Source organism: Cryptomeria japonica, chromosome 10 (assembly GCF_030272615.1).
Source record: "Cryptomeria japonica chromosome 10, Sugi_1.0, whole genome shotgun sequence".
In the NCBI taxonomy this organism is placed as follows: domain Eukaryota; kingdom Viridiplantae; phylum Streptophyta; class Pinopsida; order Cupressales; family Cupressaceae; genus Cryptomeria; species Cryptomeria japonica.
Window position 1 is genome coordinate 86,927,909 of NC_081414.1, and position 6,222 is coordinate 86,934,130.

The following is a 6,222-nucleotide window of genomic DNA, read 5'->3' on the forward strand; positions in this document are numbered from 1 at the left end:
AATCAGAACTAGTTATCACCCAAAAAAATAATTAGCACTTCAATAAAAAGTTACCCAGTGAAAACTAATTTGTATATCTAATACAGGTTATTGTCATAAAAACTCAGAGAACAAATTCTTTGTAATTTTTGTGATTACTGTTAGCTATTTGTCTTCAATCTTTGGTTTGTTTTATGAAACATTTATAGAGACATTTCCATGTTGGTTAGTGCAGGTGTAGTAAGCTTCCAAGCATGAGTGTTGCTCGCTATGACTTTGGTTGTGCAGAGCTTGATGATCTAGTTTATGGTGTTGCTGATTACAGAATGGGAGGTGAAACTCTCTCTAGTGTTGAAGTCTTTGATCTAGAAGAAAATCAATGGACATCGTCTGAGAGTTTAAGGCGTTCCAGCTGGGGTTGTTTCGTTTGTAGTCTTGAAAGAAGTTTATTTATGTTGTTTCTAGATTGTGTAAGTGTTTTTTACATCAACGTTTCAGATCACACTTCGTGATCCATCATCATAATAAGATAGGTTATATGTCATAGGTGGCAGATCAAGCTTAATGATAGAATATTCAAGATGCATTGATATCTACAACCCTGAAAATCATAGATGGGATGAAATGAAATATGGATGTGCTATGGTTGTTGCCAATGCTGTTTTAGACAAGCGAATCTTCTGTATTGAGTGGAAAAATGATAGGAAACTGACAATTTTCAATGCCCCAGAGAGTTCATGGGAAAGGATTCCTGTACCACTTGTGGGAAGCATGAATGTAAACTTTTATTTTGGCATCCTGGGGGGCATCTGTTGCTCTTTTCCACCAAAAATGATCCCTATTATAAGACACTTATATATGACCCACAGGTTGTGCCAGGTTCAGAGTGGCAAACAACAGATATAAGGGCTTTGGGTACTTGTTTATGTAGTGTGATAATTATTGCATAAACCAAAAATGGATCAGAGTTTGAAAAGTTTACTCCAGATTGGAATTCTTTGCTTCTTGAAAATTTTCAATAACAATGTTTATGCAGTGTGACAATTATTGCATTAACCGAAAATGAATCAGAAGTTGAAAAGATAACTCCAGATTGGAATTCTTTGCATTTAGACAAATTTCAAGAACAAGTTGGTTTAGATCAAATGGTATCTTACCAAATGCTTTATTTGCTAGATGGGCCAGATGCAATAAAATTTAGTTTATTAATATAGTTTCAACAATAGAAGAATTTTCAAATATTGTATTTTTTTCATTTTGTGACGTGCTTGGCTATTGACATTGGATTGTTGGTTTGATTTCTTTGTTTGCAGTTTAGGTCTATGCAAGGAAATTCTGTTAGAATAATGGAAAATCTGGTTTGAATTCGGATTTATACATTATTTCAGAACTGCTTTCACTGCTGCATTTGAAATCTTGGGTGTGCAACATAAGGACATAGAAGTTAGATTCTATTGGAACTCTCTGCAATGTCCTCATATGAAGAGGACTTGACAAATTATTGGCTCTCTTAACTAGATGAAAAAAGAAGTGCATGAACCCATTAGAGAATATATATACCTATATTTAACAATTTAGTGAACAAAATACTTGTGGCTGTAACCAAATGTGCTTATTTATTGATGCCCAACAATTAGATGTCAGTTTCTTTCTGAAAAGGATCTGGGTCAAATCTTGAAGATGCCCAAAGTCCAAAATTTCAACTTCACTGCGACGGACCCACTTACCTAGAAAATGGGAAACAATGTGATTGCTATTAAGAAAGAATTTCCATAAATAAATTAGTGGTCCTCATTTTTCTCATGATATCCACAAAAGGAACTAAGAAGCAGAAGCAGTTAACAAGTCAAGGGTCGCCATTGAAGCACCACGTGTGGCTGGCCTCACAACAAATATCACCAAACAAAGAGATGAGCATGCTTGGAAATGAATCCAATGATGTAGATGTGTTGTAACACTATATGACAAGAGGGTATGGACACCCATGGAAATTAAGTTCAAGACTTCCATGGAAACTTTTGGTGGGATTCCTTGAGTATGTCATTTTCACAGGGCTTAAAAAGTAAAAAAAAGAAAAAGGTGAAAGAGAAAGAACCTACACACATTCAACAATCAAGGTTTATCTATTTTGTAATTGATTGATAAGTAATTGTCTTTTTCTACTCTTTAAAAGGCATCTTATTCATGTCTTACATCCCCTCTTTTGATATTATTGATCATTAAAAGAAAATTAAGATTTAGATATTTTAAATTGAATACTTGAAGTTTGATTTTGACTAATTTGACAAGTTGGTTAAATATATTGGAGGTAACTCAAATCAATCCTTCACCATTGCAATTTGGCAAAGTATTCTTGACAACCTTAATCTAACCCACTTGGATTGACCTTGCTACTACTTTTGTTAGTAATGAAAAATCATAATCATTTTATGCCTCTTTTTATTGTGGGTTTTCAATTGTATAATTTCATTATCTTTTTTGGCGCCTTAGATAATGTCACGCCCACAAAGGTCACACATGTATTAGCTTGTCTTATACTTGTTAAGAAAGGTGTCTCAACCTTGCTCCCAATGTTAAGAGCATAAAAAAATGTAATTTTAGACTATAGAACGTAAAAACTCAATTTTTGGTTTATAGAGGCTACTTTAGGCCAAATAAATAATCCTAACATATTCGGAATTGAATTCATGATGCCCAACACATAAATATATTTGGGCTCTACAGTTTTAAAAGGGCCTAATTGACCTCTTGGATCAAAAGTTATGGCCTTTAGAAATTGGAGTTGTATTTGTTGACCAATTTTTTATGTGTGTTATGACATGTCATAGGACATCTTTAAATGTAGATAATGGATCTAAAATAGAGTAGCCAAGTTGGTGAGTGAATTATGATGACATTTTGGTAGGTAGAAGGAATATACCATTTTTATCTAGTGGACTTATCTTGGAATTTGAGCATTGGATTTTTAACTAAGGATTTGGGTTCCACATTTTTGGTGCTTTTTAATCATGGTTAATGTATTACTTTTCATGTTTATTAGGTGCTTGTGATGGATGTTTTGATAGTAAGTTTTTGTAGGTATTGTTTTTTTAATTATAGTGGCAACGTTAACAAGGGCGTTGACCCTTGACATAGCCAAAAGGCTATCAAAAAGCATAACAACAGCCCATAGGTGGTAAAAGAGAGACAAACTAAACAAGGGTGCAAACCCCAAAAAACAAGGTCAAACAAGATTAGACTCTACAAGTGTGTTGTAACTTCTAATTTATTGAATAATACATCAAGTTGCTTTGGTTGGGTTTTTCTACTGAAACGGAGTGTTCTCATAGAAGTCACTCTATTATGGTATGTGGCTTTTGTGTTTTTTCCCTTGTAAATGAAAAGATTTTATTTGTAACTTGCATATGCATCCTCTCATAGATTAGTGTAGGGAGTGTATTTCACACCTATGCGTACTTTCATTTATCATCAAGGCTTGGCCATCTCTGATTCTTGTTGGAAAAAGGTGATTGAACTTTGCAATCCTTATGTTCAATATTTATTACTTTGTATTTATTTAGTCTTTACTTTAGTGTTGTTTCTGCCCCCATGATGAAGTTGGTATTTCATTTTAAGATGGAAATAATTTCATCTTTAGCCAATTTGTCCTCTGTTACTCCCGTGTTCTGCATTTATTCCCCTATATAAGTTTTATTCCCTTGCAGACTTTTTATTGCCTTGAAATTTTCTCGTGGTTGTAGTCTAAATCGTCTTTGTCTTTCAGCCCCATTTTGTAAGTCATGTAATTAAAGGCCGAACCTTTTCTTCGTTGAACCAATTGGTTAAGTTCAGAGGTTCATAGGTACTTTGGTTCAATGTGGTCATTAGTCAGTCACGTTTGTTGGGGTTCGAATGTCTTGTTCCTTTGTGCTTTTCAAATTGAACCTTGAACTAGTGAAGCTTTATGGTTCAACAGTTCCATGGTTCGATGTTTTCAGCCGCTAGGATCAAAGATCAAGCAAGACGGATGTAAGAAGGGCATCATTGTTCTACGATGGAATATTCCGATCACGTGTAGCAGGTTTCTGAGTAGGTCGTAACTTTTCAAAATGGAAAGTAATCATTACTTTGATAGGTAATCTCATGAAAGTGATGTGTAATTAATGCATGCATCAGGAATTATCTTTTCAAAGTTATCTCACATGCATAAGCAGTGTGGGGATTGTGTCACCGAATTTTATGCTAATAATAACAATGTACTCTAAAACCTGTTTGAAAAGCCAAATTTAGAAAACAAACGATTCAGCAAAGGAAAGGTAATTATTTGCTTCTCAAGCTCGGAAGCGATGCAGTTTATGATAGGTGAGTTCAGTCTTCGCCATTTCTTTCATTTCACATATAGAAAAGAAGATTTCTTCAGTTTCTTGTTGTGGTGGTTATGGGTTTATTTTCTTTCCGTAGTTTATTGTTGAAGTACTTGCATTGTCAAAATGAGGCATGTACCTCCCAAAATGGTTGTCGAAGCCAGTCTCATTAGTTCTCCCAGAATTTGGTGATACATCTCTAATTCATGTTGATCTTGAGGAATTTATGGAAAGAGATAGAAACCCTGCCAATTCTCCCATGATGCAGAGGATTGTAGATAGTGGTCTTATAGAAGCTGTTGTTTTGCCGCCTGCTCTACAATATGCGGAACTAGTTTTGAAATGTATGAACCAGTATGATGCGACCGACAGGTGCATTAGGGATGCCAATGGTGGAGTATTATTGAATGTTAACAGAGAAACCATTATGGCTGTGTTTAAAATTCCTGCTCGAGAAGCCTACGAAAACTGGACCATCACCACTTCCTACGGTTATTTTAGCGAGAAGAAACCCCAATACATAAGTGTTATAGTTAGGAATTGGTTGTTGAAATTTCAAAAGGGGGGTATGTGCAAGATCATGGTGTGCCAAAACAGGCCCTTAAGTGGCAATGAAATTTCAGAAAATCAGAGTTATGCAACTTGACATGAAAATTTGAATAAGTTGTGAACATTATTTTTAAAATATGTAAGAAGAGAATATATAGAAAATTGAATTTAGTTTCTAAGCTACTAGTTGTTTTTTGGAAAAAAAAATTCCTGTTTGATAAAAATTTCAAATTTCAATGCAGTGGTACTAAAAATTCAGGAAAAAAATAAGAAGTAGACATATGTCTGACCACCCTAATCACAATCAAATCTTAATATTTTTTTATAATATTTATAATATAAGTATTAGACTCATGTCCAGATGTGACACATATTTTTTTTTAATTTTTTATAAATTAAATAATTATTTATGATTTTTTTACTACAGCTTTTCAGAAATTCAGAAACTCCTACATCTGACCACCTTAACTTGGTCAAAACCTTATGATTTTTTTTTTTAAAATTTTTCCCTATAGTAGACGAAGCATAGGATGTGACACATGTTTTGGTTTCAAAAAATGTTATACCGTTTGAAAGTTATGAGTGTTTTCAATCAGTATATCAATCAGGAATATTGTCAGAATTCAATTAGAAAATAAATAATAATTATTTATTAAAGTCGAAATAAGACAAGAAATGGGGAGCGAGAAAGAGCAGCTGAATTGCGAAAAGGAGCAGCCGAATTGCGAAAGCCACCAGGATGCATGCGAAAGAGAGAAACTAGGGCAAGACCACCTGCGAAAACCTGTCAAATGGAGAATACTGGAAGTAGACTGGGACGATCAGGGAATGCCAAACAGTCAAGCAGAACAAGTATGTCACAAACCAATGGAGAAAACCATAAATGCCTGGAACAATTGGCATCCAAAACAAAAAAACAGAAAGTGACACAATTGAAATCGACCTCACTGAGGAAGTAGATGAAGACAGACACATCCTTGACACTCATGCGACTATCGCCAGAATGCCCAGGAAAATCATTCGCACATGGGTGGACAAAAATTGGGGAAAGCATATTGTCATCAAATTTCTTCCCAAAAATTTCTTCGTCGTTGTATTCAAAGATGGCATGGATAGAGATTACACCCTAGATCTAAAAAACTGGTTTTTAGACACATATCCTCTATACATCCAACCATGGGCACCAAATTTTGATCCAACATCCTTGGTGGAATATGAAACACTAGTTTGGATAAGATTATTTAATTTGCCAATAGAGTATTGGAGCGATCAAAGTCTGGAAAAAATTGGTCGAACATTGGGTATTCTGCTAGAAATTGACGAAGGAATTATAGAACGGGATCTATACACA

General features: G+C 34.6%; 1 pseudogene; it reads left to right on the forward strand.

Annotated features, from left to right (window-relative positions):
- Positions 1 to 233: 233 nt before the first annotated feature.
- LOC131031515 (F-box/kelch-repeat protein At1g67480-like) lies at positions 234 to 929 on the forward strand (annotated as a pseudogene).
- Positions 930 to 6,222: the final 5,293 nt, after the last annotated feature.